General features: G+C 40.7%; 1 long non-coding RNA gene across 1 annotated transcript in view; it reads right to left on the reverse strand.

Moving 5' to 3' along the window:
- Positions 1-524: 524 nt before the first annotated feature.
- The window catches only part of LOC310842603, an 852366-nt gene continuing 833633 nt past the window's right edge, over positions 525-19257 (reverse strand). The window contains exon 2 of the long non-coding RNA XR_014563264.1: positions 525-677. This is a non-coding gene — a long non-coding RNA (uncharacterized lncRNA). The remainder of the gene's footprint in view (positions 678-19257) is intronic.

Genomic DNA, 19257 nt, shown 5'->3' on the forward strand with positions numbered 1-19257 from the left:
TCACATGATTGGATTGTTCTGTGACAAATAGCAATCTCATCCTGTGCAGTGCTGGTTGCTGCTCACACTGTTGAGCGGAGAGATTGATCCTTTTCTCACAGGAAAATGCAGCTGTCAGCCAGGGAGGTTTATGACTTTTACACATGGTGCCTGCCTCTTCTTCTTGCCTGATGCTGCACGCCCTGACTGCCACAAGTCCCTCTAGGCCAGGCATCCCCAACCTTCGGCCCGCCAGATGTTTTGGACTACATTTCCCATCATCCCTGACCACTGGTCCCGTTAGCTAGGGATCATGGGAGTTGTAGGCCAAAAAATCTGGAAGGCCGCAGGTTGCCTGCTCTATGCCAACCAACCTGATTGGTAGTGATCTGTGGCTGTGCATACCCAACTCTTTTGAGACCTGTGGCGATCACACAGGGTCCCCGGATGTTTCACTGTCTATTGATCCCTGTGCCACCACTTTATTTCTCGCTGCCACCACCCAGGCCCTACCTGGTACAATACTGAGTCCAGTCAGGGTGAAATTGGAACATAAACTTCTGTTATTTATTGCAGTTTAACAAGCGTGAGGTTTCATAAATGGTATTGGTCAATTACAATCATGGGGTGCCTATCCAGACCTATAACTTCCGCTACCTGCTCTCACTCACTAAACCACCTCTCAGATATTTACTTATCTTCCTAGCTCCTAACTATTCCTGACTCAGCTTATTTCTCTACCCACAGACTCTATCCCAATTCACTCCCACTCTAACCAACCATCCAACAAACTCCTCCCTTTGCCCCTCCCAGAGCTAGTTTTATAGTCCCTCTGACTCCACCCCCTGGGTTCTGATTGGGTAAACTGTTTAACTATTTCACCTCCAGCACTCTCATATGTTAACGTCACAAGACCCAAGCCAACACCCTCCAAATATGCTTGATTTGGACCTCAGCCGAATCTGGTGCACAGTCCTAGAAAGAGCCAGACACTGGAGAGCCCTGTCAGGAGTAAGCATAGACCAATGGTATCAAATAGTATGGGAAACAGCCTTATTAGAAAAACTGACCAGCAAACTGAAACTGACATGGCGACAAATAGAAGAAGACGTCTTCATCTCGGTATGGTTACCCTTTATCACATACACAGCCCAACAAAGCAACAAGAAGAACCCACCAACAGCATACAAATCAATCTGGCTAACCTGATCCAAACACACACACACCACTCACACATGAAAACAAATTTCACTACAGCCAATCAAAGACAACCAACCACATCCTAGACCTTCCCCAACCTCTCTCACCACCAAAGAAATATAGGCAAATAATAAAGAGAACCCACACAAGTGACGCTGACACAAAACCCCACATATACACTAAGTAGAATAGAAGCATTGCCACCCGACCCCACTCACCGCTCCCCCCTCCACCTCTTTCCCCGTTTTCTTCCTAATGTAACGCTAATGTCTCACAACAAATGAAACTAATCTGTAGAAAAAGTAACTTGAAAAAGAGACATTGCACATACTTTTGTAAACCAATAAAACTTGAATAAAAAAATATATTTAAAAAGAAAGAAAGTGGCCGCACAGTTTTTGTGTGTCAGTTTGTCCCCCACTGTAGTGTAAGCCATGTTCTGCTGCTTTTGTGGTGGTGTTGCCATTAGGGATAATTTCTAGGAAATTTTGGCAGAGGTGGAGTAGCACAATAAGCGTAAGAGTTTCCACTGGACTATTCATGCCTGACAGCATCTTAAAAAGCAGAGACATCACCTTGCCAACAAAGGTCCGTATGGTTAAAGCTATGGTTTTCCCAGTAGTTATGTATGGAAGTGAGAGCTGGACCATATTTAGCTACCAGGGTCTGTAGTACCATACAGTGACCTATCGTATTGTGGCCCTTTCTAAATCCTGCCTGTTCCTGGTTGAACAGGTTAGAATGGTCCGTCCAGTCTACCAACTTGTTTAATAAGTACCGGGTATAAAGTTTGTATGCGATGTCCAGAAGGCTTACAGGGCGGTAGTTTGCTGGATCTTGAATATCTCCCTTCTTGTAGATAGGGGCTTCCACACTTAGTTTCCAGTTTGCTGGGATTTTACATGTGTTGTTTATTGCCGTAAAAAGTTTGGCCAAAAAGATGGCCCACCATTGGGCATTTGATTTAAAAACCTCAGGGGGGATCATATCCTCACCAGGAGCTTTGCCATTTTTTAAAGTTTTAATTAGCTGTAGGCACTCTAATTCCGTAACAGGATCCCAACTAGCTAGATAATCATTCTTCAATGGGAGGGACGGACTCAAATTAGCAGTATTTGAGGTTGTGTATAGCTTGAAAAAGTGTTGATACCACACATCGGATGGAATACTGCTGATTACAATTTTTCCTTTGGATGAGACTCCCTGTGCTACTATTGCCCAAAATTTTCTATCGCCTCGCGATTTAATCGCCTTATCAAGTGCCTCCCATTGTTCCTTCCTATAAAGGGATTTCTTGAGTTTTAAGGTGTTTTTATAGTAAGAGCGCCATCTGTGGAAATTTACCATAGATGACAGAGTCCTCTCCTGTTTTACCTTGTTTTGTTGTTTCCTAAGCAGGGATCTTAGCTTCCGACAGTCTTTGTCAAACCAGACCCCCGATTTGTTATGTTGTTTGGGAGGCCTGGTATTTATAAGAAATGGGAAAAGAGACTCTGAGACTCACTGATATAGTGAAAAAGGATCAAAGTTAGGTAAAAGACACTGGTCTCTCAGAACCAATAAATCTGGAGAGTGCAGGTGTTGTTTAATTTTAAGCTCCAGCTCGCTGTTCCATTTACGCCTGCATGGGGCCGGTGCTTGAGGAGGGACTGCACAATGTAGATGTTGTAATCCCCCTGATTCGAGGGGAATTAGTGAGATTACTCTAGGAAGATGGTCGGAGAGCTGGACCATAAAGAAGGCTGATCGCCAAAGAATTGATGCTTTTGAATTATGGTGCTGGAGGAGACTCTTGAGAGTCCCATGGACTGCAGGAAGATCAAACCTATCCATTCTTAAGAAAATCAGCCCTGAGTGCTCCCTGGAAGGACAGATCCTGAAACTGAGACTCCAATACTTTGGCCACCTCATGAGAAGAGAAGACTCCCTGGAAAAGACCCTGATGTTGGGAAAGATTGAGGGCACAAAGAGAAGTGGACGATAGAGGACGAGATGGTTGGAAAGTGTTCTTGAATCTACCAGCATGAGTTTGACCAAACTGCGGGAGGCAGTGGAAGACAGTAGTGCCTGGCGTGCTCTGGTCCATGGGGTCACAAAGAGTCGGACACGACTAAATGACTAAACAACAACAACATTCATGCCTGTCTCTTGCAGAAAGAGTATTGTAGCACTTAATGACTACTGAGGCATCTGTGTTCATGAATTGCAGTCCACTTCATAAGATACATGAACTGATATCCTGGGTTGCAAGTATGTATAAATCTTGTATTCGGGTAAGCTAAGGGCTTCCCCCCCCTTCATGGATCATTGCCTTGCCGTGGCGAAGGGGCTTGAATAACTCAGAGAAGCTATGAGCTATGCCGTGCAGGGCCACCCAAGATGGACAGGTCATAGTGGAGAGTTTTGACCAAACGTGATCCACCTGGAGCAGGAACCGGCAAGCCACTCCAGTATCCCTGCCAAGAAAACTCCATGGGCAAAGACAACAGGTATGTGAAAGTTATGACGCTGGAAGATGAGCCCCTCAGGTCGGAAGGCGTCCAACATGCTACTGAGGAAGAGTGGAGGACAAGTACAAGTAGATTCAGAGCTGATGAAGCAGCTGGGCCAAAGCCGAAAGGACGCTCAGTTGCGGATATGCCTGGAAGCGAAAGGAAAGTCCAATGCTGTAAAAAAAAAAAAAATTGCATAGGAACCTGGAATGTAAGAACCATGAAACTGGGTAAGTTGGATGTGGTAAAAAATGAGATGGCAAGAATAAATATTGACATCCTGGGCATCAGTGAACTAAAATGGACGGGAATGGGCGAATTTAGTTTGGATGACCATCATATCTACTACTGTGGGCAAGAATCCCGTAAAAGAAATGGAGTGGCCCTCATAGTCAACAAAAGATTGGCAAAAGCTGTATTGGGATGCAATCTCAAAAATGATAGAATGATCTCGATACAAATCCAAGGCAGACCTTTTAACATCACAGTAATCCAAGTTTATGCACCAACCACTGGTGCTGAAGAAACTGAAATTGACCAGTTCTATGAAGACTTACAACACCTTATAGAAATGACACCAAAGAAGGATGTTCTTCTCATTATAGGGGATTGGAATGCTAAAGTAGGGAGTCAAGAGATAAAAGGAACAACTGGCAAGTTTGGCCTTGGAGTTCAAAACGAAGCAGGGCATAGGCTAATAGAGTTCTGCCAAGAGAACAAGCTGGTCATCACAAACACTCTTTTCCAACAACACAAGAGACGACTCTACACATGGACATCACCAGATGGGCAGCATCAAAATCAGACTGATTATATTCTCTGCAGCCAAAAATGGAGAAGCTCTATACAGTCAGCAAAAACAAGACCTGGAGCTGACTGTGGCTCCGATCATCAGCTTCTTATAGCAAAATTCAAGCTTAAACTGAAGGAAGTAGGAAAAACCACTGGGCCGGTAAGATACAATCTAAGTCAAATCCCTTATGAATACACAGTGGAAGTGAGGAACAGGTTTAAGGATTTAGATTTGGTGGACAGAGTGCCTGAAGAACTATGGATGGAGGCTCGTAACATTATACAGGAGGCAGCAACTAAAACCATCCCAATGAAAAGGAAATACAAGAAAGCAAAGTGGCTGTCCAACAAGGCCTTACAAATAGCAGGGGAGAGAAGGCAAGCAAAATGCGAGGGAGATAGTGAAAGATACAGGAAATTGAATGCAGATTTCCAAAAAATAGCAAGGAGAGACAGGAAGGCCTTCTTAAACAAGCAATGCAAAGAAATAGAGGAAAACAATAGAATGGGAAAAACCAGAGATCTGTTCAAGAAAATTGGAGATATGAAAGGAACATTTCGTACAAAGATTACCATAATAAAAGACAAAAGTGGAAAGGACCTAACAGAAGTAGAAGACATCAAGAAGAGGTGGCAAGAATACACAGAGGAACTATACCAGAAAGAAATGGATGTCTCGTACACCCCAGGTAGTGTGGTTGCTGACCTTGGGCCAGACAGCCTGGAGAGTGAAGTCAAATGGGCCTTAGAAAGCACTGCTAATAACAAGGCCAGTGGAAGTGATGATATTCCAGCTGAACTATTTAAAATTTTAAAAGATGATGCTGTTAAGGTGCTACACTCAATATGCCAGCAAATTTGGAAAACTCAGCAGTGGCCAGAGGATTGGAGAAGATCAGTCTACATCCCAATCCCCAAGAAGGGCAGTGTCAAAGAATGCTCTAACTACCGCACAATTGCACTCATTTCACACGCTAGCAAGGTTATGCTTAAAATTCTACAAGGCAGGCATAAGCAGTATGTGGACTAAGAACTCCCAGAAGTGCAAGCTGGATTTCGAAGGGGCAGAGGAACCAGAGACCAAATTGCAAACATTCTCTGGATTATGGAGAAAGCTGGAGACTTCCAGAAAGACATCTACTTCTGCTTCATTGACTTTGCAAAAGCCTTTGACTGTGTCGACCACAGCAAACTATGGCAAGTTCTTAAAGAAATGGGAATGCCTGATCACCTCATCTGTTTCCTGAGAAATCTCTATGTGGGACAAGAAGCTACAGTTAGAACTGGATATGGAACAACTGATTGGTTCAAAATTGGGAAAGGAGTACGGCAAGGCTGTATATTGTCTCCCTGCTTATTTAACTTATATGCAGAATTCATCATGCGAAAGGCTGGGCTGGATGAATCCCAAGCCGGAATTAAGATCGCCAGAAGAAATATCAACAACCTCAGATATGCAGATGATACAACCTTGATGGCAGAAAGTGAAGAGGAATTAAAGAACCTTTTAATGAGGGTGAAAGAGGAGAGCGCAAAATATGGTCTGAAGCTCAACATCAAAAAAACGAAGATCATGGCCACTGGACCCATCACCTCCTGGCAAATAGAAGGGGAAGAAAAGGAGGCAGTGAGAGATTTTACTTTCTTGGGTTCCATGATCACTGCAGATGGTGACAGCAGTCACAAAATTAAAAGACGCCTGCTCCTTGGGAGAAAGGCGATGGCAAACCTAGACAGCATCTTAAAAAGCAGAGACATCACCTTGCCAACAAAGTTCAGTATAGTTAAAGCCATGGTTTTCCCAGTAGTGATGTATGGAAGTGAGAGCTGGACCATAAAGAAGGCTGATCGCCGAAGAATTGGTGCTTTTGAATTATGGTGCTGGAGGAAACTCTTGAGAGTCCCATGGACTGCAAGAAGATCAAACACATCCATTCTGAAGTAAATCAGCCCTGAGTGCTCACTGGAAGGACAGATCCTGAAGCTGAGTCTCCAATACTTTGGCCACCACATGAGAAGAGAAGACTCCCTGGAAAAGACCCTGATGTTGGGAAAGATGGAGGGCACAAGGAGAAGGGGACGACAGAGGACGAGATGGTTGGACAGTGTTCTCGAAGCTACAAACATGAGTCTGACCAAACTGCGGGAGGCAGTGGAAGATAGGAGTGCCTGGCGTGCTCTGGTCCATGGGGTCACGAAGAGTCGGACATGACTAAACGACTAAACAACAAGGCCTTTTTAAAGTCTTTTTGCTACATCTCAACCATTGTACAGCTGCAACATTTCCTGGCCCATGGGAAGACATTCTCCATGAGCAAGCAGATTCAGATTATTTTAATGGTACCTAGCCATGATGGGATCATTACAAAACAAAGGTTTATCAGAATGAGAGATAGTTTAACTCAGACTGAGACAAACTCCAGCATAAACAAATTTAAAATCTTGAATTTCCCTGGTAGATCACTGCATGCCTCTTTAAAAGGAAGAATTTGTTCCTCTTTTAACAAATATTGAAACAAAATGGGATGGAATAAAATGAATGTATGCAATTCTTAATGAAATTATGCAAAGCCTAATTGAATAAAAGCTTAAAACAAAACTTTAAATTCTGAATCACCCTGGCACGACACAGCATTCTCTCTTATAGATTGTCTGCAGACAGAAAATATTCAGTTTTCACAGTTGCATCTTGTCCTCCCAGTAGGTAAAATACAGATTCATGGCCAGACCTATCTCCATCTCTCACAAAAATTTGCCCCAAGTATTGTTCTCTCAATGCATTATAAATATATATGTTTTTAATATATATATTTGAATTATAAAAAAACAATATAAAATCTGTACAATATCTTCAATGCAGTTTACAGTTATGTTTGTCCCATAAAAGACAAGAGGCTGCAGAATTACTTGTGATGTGGCAGGTGGCATGAACCAGGTTTTTTTTAAAGGGTGAAAGGAATATGAATTTATTTTTTAAGAAATCCATGGCCACCTCTTACTATATAGGGAAAGCACCAAACTCCATACCCACATCCTCCTGGAAATTTCTCTTGCCTCCTACACCAGTTTCAGGACAATTTAGTTTCATACAGATACCAAGATTTATATACTGCTTAATCAAAAAATATATCTGAATGGGTTATATGCAGAAGGCATTGTGGCATATAAGTGATAAGCCAATCAACCAATAATTAAAAAGAAACAGTAAAAACAGGCTTTTAAAAACAGCAGGCAATAATGTTATCAAAATATAGATAAAATCAACTGCTTTAAAAACAATACATAATAAAATTGCATGTCTGGGTAGGTTTTCCTAACAAAAACGTGTTTAAGCAAAGATGATATAATGAAGGTTTCTGCCTAATATTAAGAGACAGAGAATAGGCGCTTCTGACCCACCCAAAGATTGATTTCTTGATTTTAGAAGATTTTACTAGGCAGACACACACACACACACACACACACACACACAGAGAGAGAGAGAGAGAGAGAGAGAGAGAGAGAGAGAGAGAGATCTGGCTGCTCTCTTCGCTTCCCAACATCATGTCACTTCCAGAGGATGGGAAGAAGCAACACAACATGCAGCTTGGCAGGTCTGACACTCCTGCTGCTTCACCCACACTGTGCAGAGTTCCCCTTAGCTTACTACTCTCTGGCTCCTGGTAAGCAGCAGCAGTGTGGGGTGTTGGGAAGCCAGGATAGCAAGGCAGGCTGCTACTGCCTCTATAGGTAGATAGGCTTCCAAGAACTATTGTCTAGTGATAATGCCTATGCTGACTACATCTTCTAGGACAAGCTCTCCATTTCAGTGTGTCGGTGGATTTGTTTTATTTGGCCACCTGGTACCTCAAAATCCCTACCCCTCCACCCCTTGCTTTCTGCAGGTTACAAATGCATACATGTGAGCCATTTACTTCTTGCTCGGTGAGAAAACCAAACATTAACCTTCTTTTTATCTTCCTCCTCTGACACTAAACTGTTTGATATTAACAATGGATCAAGAAGAAAGGACTGTGAAATATTAATCATGCCTTTAAGGATTCACCATCTCACACTCAAGCGTACATGAGCAGAGTTTAAAGTGCTGAATATTCATCTTGAATATTCATCCATGCTTCTGCTGCTGTGTTTGCCACCTTGCTGATTTCTCCTGGTTCAATACATACACATGCCACTCTTATTATTTTATTTCTTTGCTTTGATTGTCCTTCCATAGGACCCTTTGTGAACTGATGGAGTTAACAGCAAATTGGAGTCAAAGCTCAGGCAAATTAGACAGTCCATTGTGAACAGAAGCATGGACTAAGGATGGCTCAAAGGATTACTCTGTCCAGCAGCAAAGCCACTAAATTTGTAATGCTGTTCACATTTAGTTCCTAAGGGCAAAGATCAGGCCTTTGTAAGGTTGGGGCTCCGGCAGGAACTGTTGTTGATGGCAACAGCAGGATCCCCTGTGAGAGCAACTGCTACTTCGGTACCAACTACCACTGCAGCTCAGGGTTGCCTCTATTGTTTTGCTGAATTTTTAAAAGCATCATAATATTTTCAGTCCTCCCCAAAATTCCCTAAGGTACATATACAGGTGGACAGCCTCACCTCTGCCTAGTAAAATCTTCTTTACTGTTAAGGGTGACCTTTGTGCACTTTTGGCTTGTAGTGGACTTTGAGAAATAGAAGGATTTCGAAGATTATCTGAAGCAACATGTTTCAGACTGTTAATGGTGTGCTCTCCTGTTTGCGGTTGTGCTAATTAAAAATCTGTCTGATGTTGCAAATAAAATGATCACACCTTTTGCGCACAAGAGCAATGTGTGTAGGGGCTTGGAGCATGTGAGTTGAGTGTGCTTACACCACCATTTTTACAACTGAGCCTTAACAGTGAAATCCTATGATTACTCAGGTGAACGTCCTACTGAGTTACTCCTAGATAAATATGCATAAGATTACAGCCTAAAACAAATTATTGGAGTGTCCTCCATCCCGCTTTACCTTACTGAAGACTCTTTTCTGCCTATTTTGTGGCAAATCCATTTACAGTGCAATATTGTGTCTAAAAAGTATTATTGTTTCAGGGCTGTTTCAGCAATGTTTGTTTAGCTGGGGGCGGGGGGTCAGCTAATTAAGAGGGACATAATAAAGGGGTACAAATTTATGTGTGGTGTGTGAAGAGTAAAAAGGTAGTAGTTTTTCTTCCTCTCTCATAATATTTAGAACTCAGGGTCATACATTGGAGCTAAATGTTGGCAGATCCAGGATAGACAAATGAAAGGATTTTGGCGCACAGCACATAGTTAAATTATGACATTTATTGCTACAAGTTACAGTGGTGACCACCAACTTAAATGGGCTTTAAAACGGAGATAAACAAATTAATGGAAGACCAATAATATAGTAGCTACTAGCTATGATGACTATATGTACTAGCTCTGGTGTAGGAGACAGTATTGAATACCAGTTGTATAGCAGTGGAACAGTGCTGATTGCTCATTTTGATGGGATAGCTCAGTTGGTAGAGCATGAGACTCTTAATCATGAGTTTGAGCTCCATGTTAGGCAAAATAAATTCCTGCACTGGAGGTGGTTGAACTAGATTACCCTCGTTGTCGCTTCCAACTCTACAATTCTATGATTCTATTATTTTCTGCTTGTGGGCGGTCTGCTGGGCTAGATAGATCCAGCTAATCTCTTCTTCTTAAATATGTACTGGATATACTAGAACAAAACAGAATCACCCTATAATATATAATAAACATTTTAAAATGGACATCAAAAGCTGAAGACTGAAAAATGTCAGGTTTACTCTCTAAAGTCCCATTGAAAAATGCACAATAACATTATTTTTGTAATGGAATTCCACCCCCACATCTAATCTAAGTACAACACAAGGGCAAAATACAGGCTGTGATTTACCCGGCCAGGATATCTGAAAATAGTGGGAAGCTGGAATAAACACTCTGTTCAAAAGCAAGCATGGAAATTAGAAGGAAGGTCATAGTTCATCAAAATATTAATGGATGCTGGAGAATTCTGGTTACCATTCCAATTTATAATATTACTGGATGAACTGAAACACCAGCCAAACATGTCAACAGCATTATCTTGCCGTTAATGTTGCAGACATATCTGTGGGTGGCTCACAATGCAGTTCTGTACATTTCCAGAAGTAAGCCTCATTGAGTTCCCATTAAGCCCCATTTAAAATATGAATGTGTATATAACAGCCTTAATCAGGTGTACATAAAGATTGATGGATATAGATACCACAGATAAAGCAAAAATTCTGATTTGTTCATTTGTTTTGCCATTTAAGGGGAAAATGAAAAGTATGAGAAGGAACAAAGTCTATTACAAACTCACTTTAAAAACATATGTATATATTCTGCTTTTAAAAAGTGGCTCCTACATATTGCATTGTGTATAACAAAAGTATTTCTATGGAGTAAAAATAATCACTGTAATATAAAAATGATGCAAGGAGAGATACTCCTGAATTTGAAGGCTGCTGCTGAGAAGATGTCTCTAGAACTTTCTGTGGAATTTTGAACAATTGATAGGGTTATTTATTTTCCCATATGCTGCTATCTATATTGGCCTCAGATTTCACGTAAAGTGACATTTGAGGTGCATTTGCCTTTGGAAACATCCAGAAACCTTTCTGAGAAACAAATTCTGGTACCTGGTAAAATTGCTAAGAAAATTGCTAAGAATGTGGGGGAGTTATGTCTCTTTGTCTGAGAAAGCTCATTAGAGGAGGAGAATCTCAGGGTCGTAGGTTTCAGCCCTGCATTTCAGGGGATTGACTAGGGGACCCTCATAATCCCTTCCAACTCTACAATTCTATGACTAAGGGCATCATTTCCTTCCAGTGCATCCAGGCCTACACATGCACACCCCCTTTCCTCCTCCTCACCATGTACTGTTTGAATCAGCCCAGGTGCAATATACCTGGCGGTTAACTTCCATGGCTTCTCTTGCCATAGCTTTGCCCAGCCTCCCAGGGTCCCATGTCAGGCTTCTCACAGATGAAGGCTGAATCATATCGACACAGCATTTCAGCCCAAATCAGCTAGAGTTTGTGGTAGTTCTGAGAAAACCTTCAGTCAGATGTTATCAGCAGGGATTGTATAAATGTTTGAGGAGAGAAAAAGGGATGACAGGTATGGGAGGAAGTGACAGAGAAATAAATAATTGTAAACTCTTCTCTTTTTTAAATTGTTGTTGTTATTATTATTATTATTAAAAAAACAACCCAGTCGGTTAGGTGGGACATTGATCCTGTTCTTTTCTAAGGATGTGGAGTAAAATCTAGCAGTTTTCTCATCACAATTAATTACAGTTCCTTGAATTTCCTCTTATATCAAGGAACATAAGTTAATTTCCAGAGAAGATCCAGTGCCCAAGCCTGTTTTTTCTGTAATTCCTGTTCCACAATCCCAACCTGATACCCTTGTAGGGCACTATGCACAATGAGGGGAAAGCAATTGTTCATGCTGAGACTCTTACCCCCTTTTTTGTTACTTCATGTACTTCACAATGTAGTTAGTTGTGCTATTGAAACCTGATCCCAGGGGTGAGCTGCCATGTTTAAGTCTTGCCTTTTGCAAGGGCACATGCCACACATCCCATCTCAAGCGCACCTTTGCACTCAAAGGGAATGTAAAAATTTGCTATCACAGAAAAATTTCTGCAGGACACAAAGGTTAACATCTCTAATCTCCCAACGTTCCACAGCAGGTTCTACCTCTGAGTTTAATTTAGCAACTTCTCTACCTGAAAATGAGATCAAGATAAGGGGAAATTCATATTTATCTCTGAGCAGGTACAGACAAGAAAATGTGCTACTTCTATTATTGGATTCTGGATGCATAACATTTGCATGGAGAGAGAGAGAGCCAACAATATATTCCTTGCAAATAATATATCTTCAGATTTGTAGTGGGGTTTTGGTAAGGCTAATTGCATGCTGATACAGGTTCCGAATACTTGTTTATTTTTACAAGAAAATGTGGAAGCTAAGGAAGGAGCAATTATTGGTGACTGTTCTTTGAGCCTCCTCTCACATGCTGTGATCCAGAGACGTCTGACTAGCGGAGATATGCTGAATTGTATATTGAATTGTATTCTTCTAATTTCCTATTCTTCCTCTGTATCTGATTACTCAGGGTCTCTCTCCACTTTTATCCTATTAGTAATTGTGAAATGATCTCATGCATAAAAGGAAATGAGCATTGTCACTGAGAGTGAAAGAGATTGTTTAACCAGTTTTTGCATTGTTACCTGGCCTGATAGTAATCATAGCTAAGGGTGGTGTGGTGGTGGTATACATCTTTTAAATAATGATATGAAAAACACCACTACAATTGTTTTAATTAAATGAGAGAATATGCTTAACTTTCCCTTCAAAATACATGGGTGGTTAGCATAATATAGAAGATGATGTATGTGCAGTGCAAGCTCTGGGTTTTGTGTAATCCTTGGGCAAGATTCATGCAGTGGGGCCACCCACCTCCTTGTGTCAACCTACCTCCTTGCCACAATCACCACTGCCCATTCACACACACACACACACACACACACTGTGCTCTGTCCATGGCATGGCCCACCAAGGCCAATCGAGGTTCTTCTTCCTTCTCTTTCCTATTGTTACAGCTTGCCCAGGACAGATGAATATGCAGCAAGAACAAGGAAGAAGAGCAGGACCACAGGACTCTGGTGATCAGCAGAAGCTTAGGTTTTAGCAGATACCGGCAACACTGACTTGCTGACCTCTGATGGCAGCCTTGTGTGGATTGTTTTACCCAGGTAAAACAGCACAGACATAGTTCTCATATTACCTCAGAATGTGAGCTAATTCCTTTTCTCCATTCAAATTAATTTACCACAATAATCAAAACAAAATGATGAATAGTAAAGGTAAAGGTAAAGGTACCCCATCTCACTCAAGAGGCCAGGGGCCAGCGCTATCCGGAGACACTTCCGGGTCACGTGGCCAGCGTGACATCGCTGCTCTGGTGAGCCAGAGCCGCACACGGAAACGGCGTTTACCTTCCCCCTGGTAAGCGGTCCCTATTTATCTACTTGCACCCGGAGGTGCTTTCGAACTGCTAGGTTGGCAGGCGCTGGGACCGAGCAGCGGGAGCGCACCCCGCCGCAGGGATTCGAACCGCCGACCTTTCGATCGGCAAGTCCTAGGTGCTGAGGCTTTAACCCACAGCGCCACCTGCGTCCCCGATGAATAGTACACTGTACAAAAAAAAAACTCTCTCTTTTTTTTTGTACAGATGAATAGTACACTGTACAAAAAAAAGATCAGATTCGATAGTCCATTAATCTATTTAGATATCTAGCAAACAGTTCCCAATTCTGAAAACAATTCGGGTTTTTTCTTCCTGGGGCAACTACTTTTGTTAGTTGAGCCACAGCCCATATATTTAGGTAATTGATAATTCCTGTATTTATTTGCCAGCTGTATTCAGGTAATGGCGAGGAAGGTCTCTATTTTAAATCAAATACTGCAACATCATGTCAACAAAATTCATTGGTAGGATACAGCACATTATAGCTATGACCACTGTTCACCTTTCTCCCCAGAGACTGTTTTCTGACCAAACCATGACCAGTGGTAATAACTGACATTTGGTGTTCCACTTCTCAATAGTAATAATAGTAACAGTAATAGTACAGTAGTAGTAGTAGTACAGTAGTAGTACCTGAGTAGTACAGTAGTACAGTAGTAGTACCTGAGTTCATATCATTTCACCTCAACATTTTTGCTAAATGCCCTTTAAGCAAAATAAAATGGTTTATATATTTATCCAGTAGTGTGCTCAGCTTATGTTAAGGCTTCCATCAGTGGAATGAGAGAGAAAGCATTTTTTCATTATTGCTCTATCACCTGACGCCCCTCCATCCCCTCCACTGAACTATACTATATCATGCTGTAGATGGGTGGGTCCTCTGAATCAAATTTAGAGATACATTGGCTGCAGAGGGATTGGCTCCATTGCCATTGATAGAAGCCTCACTGTCAGCTTAACAACACCACTGGATATAACCCAATGGATTTCCACCATGTTTGTAGCTATTGTATATAGTTAACTCAAGGACTGTGGTTTTGCGTAAGAGATTTCATTAAGCTTATGAAATCACCATGAGCCCATTTCAAGAAGTGGCTGTGTTTTAAGATATTGGTAGAGGACTGAAAAGATGCAACAAACGTGGATTTTATTTTATTTTTTCCATGCATGCATTTTCTTCTGAGGATAACATTTTGACAAATTCAACAAGCATTTAGAAATCACACCATGTAAAAGCATTAAGCTGTAGTTGCTTGTTGTGATTGCAATGACTGTCATTTGGCAACCAGTTTCTTCACCTAGAAACTGTCAGATTGAAGGAGCGGTATGCTGCACAAAATGGCTCCTGTAGAAACTTGTGATTAAGTTCTTGGATCATTAAAATTCTGCGAACTGTTCCTTCTAAATCAGTTGTAATGAACACAAACACCACCTTTCAGAATCTCCAAGAAGAACTCTGACAGGTCATTTGGTGCAGTGCTATTTGATATTGGGCTTTGACGGGCTGTCTGAATGCTTAAAGATGGTGTTTGGCTGATACTAGGCATTCAGTTCTTGGAAATAAGACACTGGAAAAAGGCCACCCATTACCCAGGAACGAGATGATTGAAGGGAATAATATGTAAAACTCTATGCAAGTAAAATCTGAAATTAGTGATTATTTTGATGCTGGAATCTGTATATCCTTGAAGGTCAGGGTCCTCTGTGGTGTGTGTGTGTGTGTTTGGGCCTGCTATTTTCTAACTTCCAAAATCAGCTAGAATTGGAGGAATATTTTTTTATGTTTACCTTTCTACTCATGTTTCACTTTAAAGATAAAAGGATAAATGTTGACCAATAAAAGTTTATTTATGGATTTTACAATTAAATATGCTTCATATAATTGTCACTAAAATCCACTCAAAACATAATTTGCTGGCACTCACAGTGAACTTACACAGAGGGATAATTGTCATATACCTTAATAGTGTAGGTTGTGAAATTTTTGTAGGAACCAAAGAATGTTCGGTTACAAGATAAGTTTCTCAATGGATTCTTACTTACCAACATAGCTGTACCAATTCATTTTATGATTTCTCTCTCATTAAAGCCTGGCTCGGGATGTTTATACTATAGAGTCAACACTATGGCTACACTTTGGATAGCAGCAAAATCACTTGTCTTTTCATTTTGCATGTTATATAATAATACAGGGCCATGATCACACCAAACTTTCTCAGTGCAACATTTGTATTTTTGAATGGCTTATCTGACAAACTGGAACGTGTCCAGAGGAGGGCAACCAAAATGATCAAAGGCCTGGAAACGATGCCTTATGAGGAACGGCTAAGGGAGCTGGGCATGTTTAGCCTGGAGAAGAGGAGGTTAAGGGGTGATATGATAGCCATGTTCAAATATATAAAAGGATGTCACATAGAGGAGGGAGAAAGGTTGTTTTCTGCTGCTCCAGAGAAGCAGACACGGAGCAATGGATCCAAATGGACTGTTTCAAGAAGTGGCAGAAAGATATATCTAAATTTGTCTGGCAGGGCAAAAAGCCCAGAATTAAATTCAAGATATTAACCGATGCAAAAGACAGAGGGGGGTTTGCCCTGCCGGACTTAAAACTGTACTATGAATCGGCAGCTTTCTGCTGGTTGAAAGACTGGCTACTTCTTGAGAATACAGACATTTTGGATTTGGAAGGGTTTGATAATAGATTCGGTTGGCATGCATATATATGGTATGACAAGGTAAAAACTCATAAAGGATTTAAAAACCATATTGTCAGGAAAGCACTATATAATGTTTGGATTCGATATAAAGATTTGTTGGAAAATAAAACCCCTAGGTGGTTGTCACCAATGGAAGCTAAGGAGGTGAGAAAACTTAATATGGAATCCATATGGCCAAAATATTGTGAAATTTTGGAGCAAGAGAGTGGAAAAATCAAATTACAGAACTATGAGAAAATGAAGTCTAAAGTACGAGATTGGCTTCATTACCGTCAAATAATGGAAGTGTTCAAACAAGACAGGAAAATTGGCTTCCAGGTGGAGAGATCAAAACTAGAAACAGAACTGTTAGAACCCAATACTAAGAATTTGTCAAGAATGTATAACCTGCTGTTGAAATGGAATACATTAGATGAGACAGTTAAATCAGCTATGATTAAGTGGGCACAAGACATTGTTCATGATATTATGTTTGCTGACTGGGAACAGTTATGGACCACCGGTATAAAATTTACGGCATGTAATGCCTTAAGAGAAAATATTATGAAAATGATTTACAGGTGGTACATGACCCCAGTCAAGCTTGCAAAAATTTATCATTTGCCCAATAATAAATGTTGGAAATGTAATGAGACTGAAGGTAGCTTCTACCACCTTTGGTGGACTTGCCCGAGGATTAAGGCCTTCTGGGAAATGATTTATAACGAAATTAAGAAGGTACTTAAATGTACATTTCACAAGAAACCAGAGGCATTTCTCCTGGGCATAGTCGGCCAAGTGGTGTCTAAGAAGGATAGGACGTTTTTTATGTATGCCACCACAGCAGCAAGGATTCTTTTAGCAAAGTATTGGAAGACGCAAGAACTACCCACGCTGGAAGGATGGCAAACGAAGGTGATTGACTATATGGGACTTGCGGAGATGACCGGCAGAATCCGTGACCAAGAAAAAGAGACGGTGGAAGAAGATTGGAAGAAATTTAAAGTATATCTTAAGAACTGTTGTAAAATTAAAGAGCGCTAAAATGTCAAGGGAAAGGAAAATATAGAATTATAGCTGTAATTGATTAAGTATGAGAAGAAGCTAAAAAAGAAAATAAGTAATTAGACAATTGGTGTGAGGAGTTGTTGAAAAAATTTCAAAATAGGGATGCAGAAAAGGGGAGGTAAGGGGAAGTCTGGGAAGTAAGATTTATGAAAAAGAGGTTTGAAATTATACATGTTTATATGTTTTGTTTGTCTATGTATTGTGTGTTGTTTTGTTTTTAATTTGTGTTGGAAAACCAATAAAAAATTATATATATATATATAAAAAAACTACAAGAAAGAAGATTCCACCTAAACATTAGGAAGAACTTCCTGACAGTAAGAGCTGTTCAACAGTGGAATTTGCTGCCAAGGAGTGTGGTGGAGTCTCCTTCTTTGGAGGTCTTTAAGCAGAGGCTTGACAACTATATGTCAGGAGTGCTCTGATGGTGTTTCCTGCTTGGCAGGGGGTTGGACTCGATGGCCCTTGTGGTCTCTTCCAACTCTTCTATGATTCTATGATTCTATCTCATCTACAATTATGTTCTATTGGATTACAGGCGATTAGCTTTTATTATTGCTGTAATCAAGTACTCAAATGACAATTTTTAAAAATCAAATGTCGGTTTGCCAGACTAAACACATAAACCACATTTCAAATTTTGGAGAAATTGTTCAGCTGTCTTCAAACGTGTTGTACACCTTCAAATGCATATACCTCTCTTTTGTTTAATTTCACAAACACACATGTCCTGTTGTCATCCCTTCCTAGTCTTCTTTTAAGCCTCACAAAACATTTTTTATTAAAAAAAACAACAATACAGTGCAGATACATTCGCAAAGCAATTTGAATACCAAATATCCCCACAAAATATCTATTCAACCATGGTTAAGTGTGTACTTAAGGAACCACATCACGGAACAGTTTAGCTCTTCTGTCTGAGCACCCATCTTAAGTTTGCAAAGAGAATACATACTAAAAACATTTCCTCTGTCCCCACTCCCCCTGCCCAAGATACACTCCCAAGCACTATGCAGTGTTTTTGTTCTTCAGTCCTTTATCAACTACAATAGCTGAAATATTTGCCAGATAGCTTTACACTTCCCGCAGTATCTTATGCATGAATAGACAGCATTTCATTGTAGTCCCTTGAAAAATTGTGGATAGTTACAAGATGCTTCCTGTATATCCCAATTTAGCAAGCTTCTCTGACAGGTTTTCCTTAGTTTTTTGGGGGGAATATGCAGCAGCACAAGTGGGAAATGGCCATCTCGTTGTGCAAGGGATCCATTTTCTGAAGCAATGCACAACAAGAAAGAGTGTTTGATGGACAGACACCACACACATTCAATTTTGTTTTCATGTCCCTTTGATGCTCTTGCAGTGCTCATATCAACCTCTTCAATTTTTCACAAATTGCACTGAGCATTGCCATGATTACTTTTTAACCATGGAGGGAGGTGTGCATCACGTGGGAGATTCGAAGGACATTGACAAAGCCATAAATCTCTCCATGGAAAGGTCTTTTTGCTGCAATTTTTGCTGCAATTATCTGTTGCACATGGAATTGTTTTAATTTTATCAATTTACTGTGCAATCCTGAGAACTGTGGGTGGAGGGTTGGGTGCAGTTCAGCCACTTTATCCAAAGCCCTGAAATGCTGCAATAAAGTTAACTAAGCATATAAAGCAGTGTTCGTAGCTGCTGTCGTTAGCATTTATATACCACTTATATTTCAAGAAGAAATTAACAAGGTGGTTAACAAATAAACAAAAAGTCAACAACAAAATACTAAGCATAAAATGCATGATAAAAGCACTACCCATAATTAACATACAATGTAAAGCTACATCAAAGTATTAAAGCATGCATAATTAACATATCAAATTATGGATCTATTTGTTTGATATGTTAATTATGCATGCTTTAATACTTTGATGGAGGTTCAAGTCCAGAAATCAGGAAAATGCTGGGCTA

Source organism: Podarcis gaigeae (genome assembly GCF_964106915.1).
Source record: "Podarcis gaigeae genome assembly, chromosome: 4".
NCBI classification, from domain to species: domain Eukaryota; kingdom Metazoa; phylum Chordata; class Lepidosauria; order Squamata; family Lacertidae; genus Podarcis; species Podarcis gaigeae.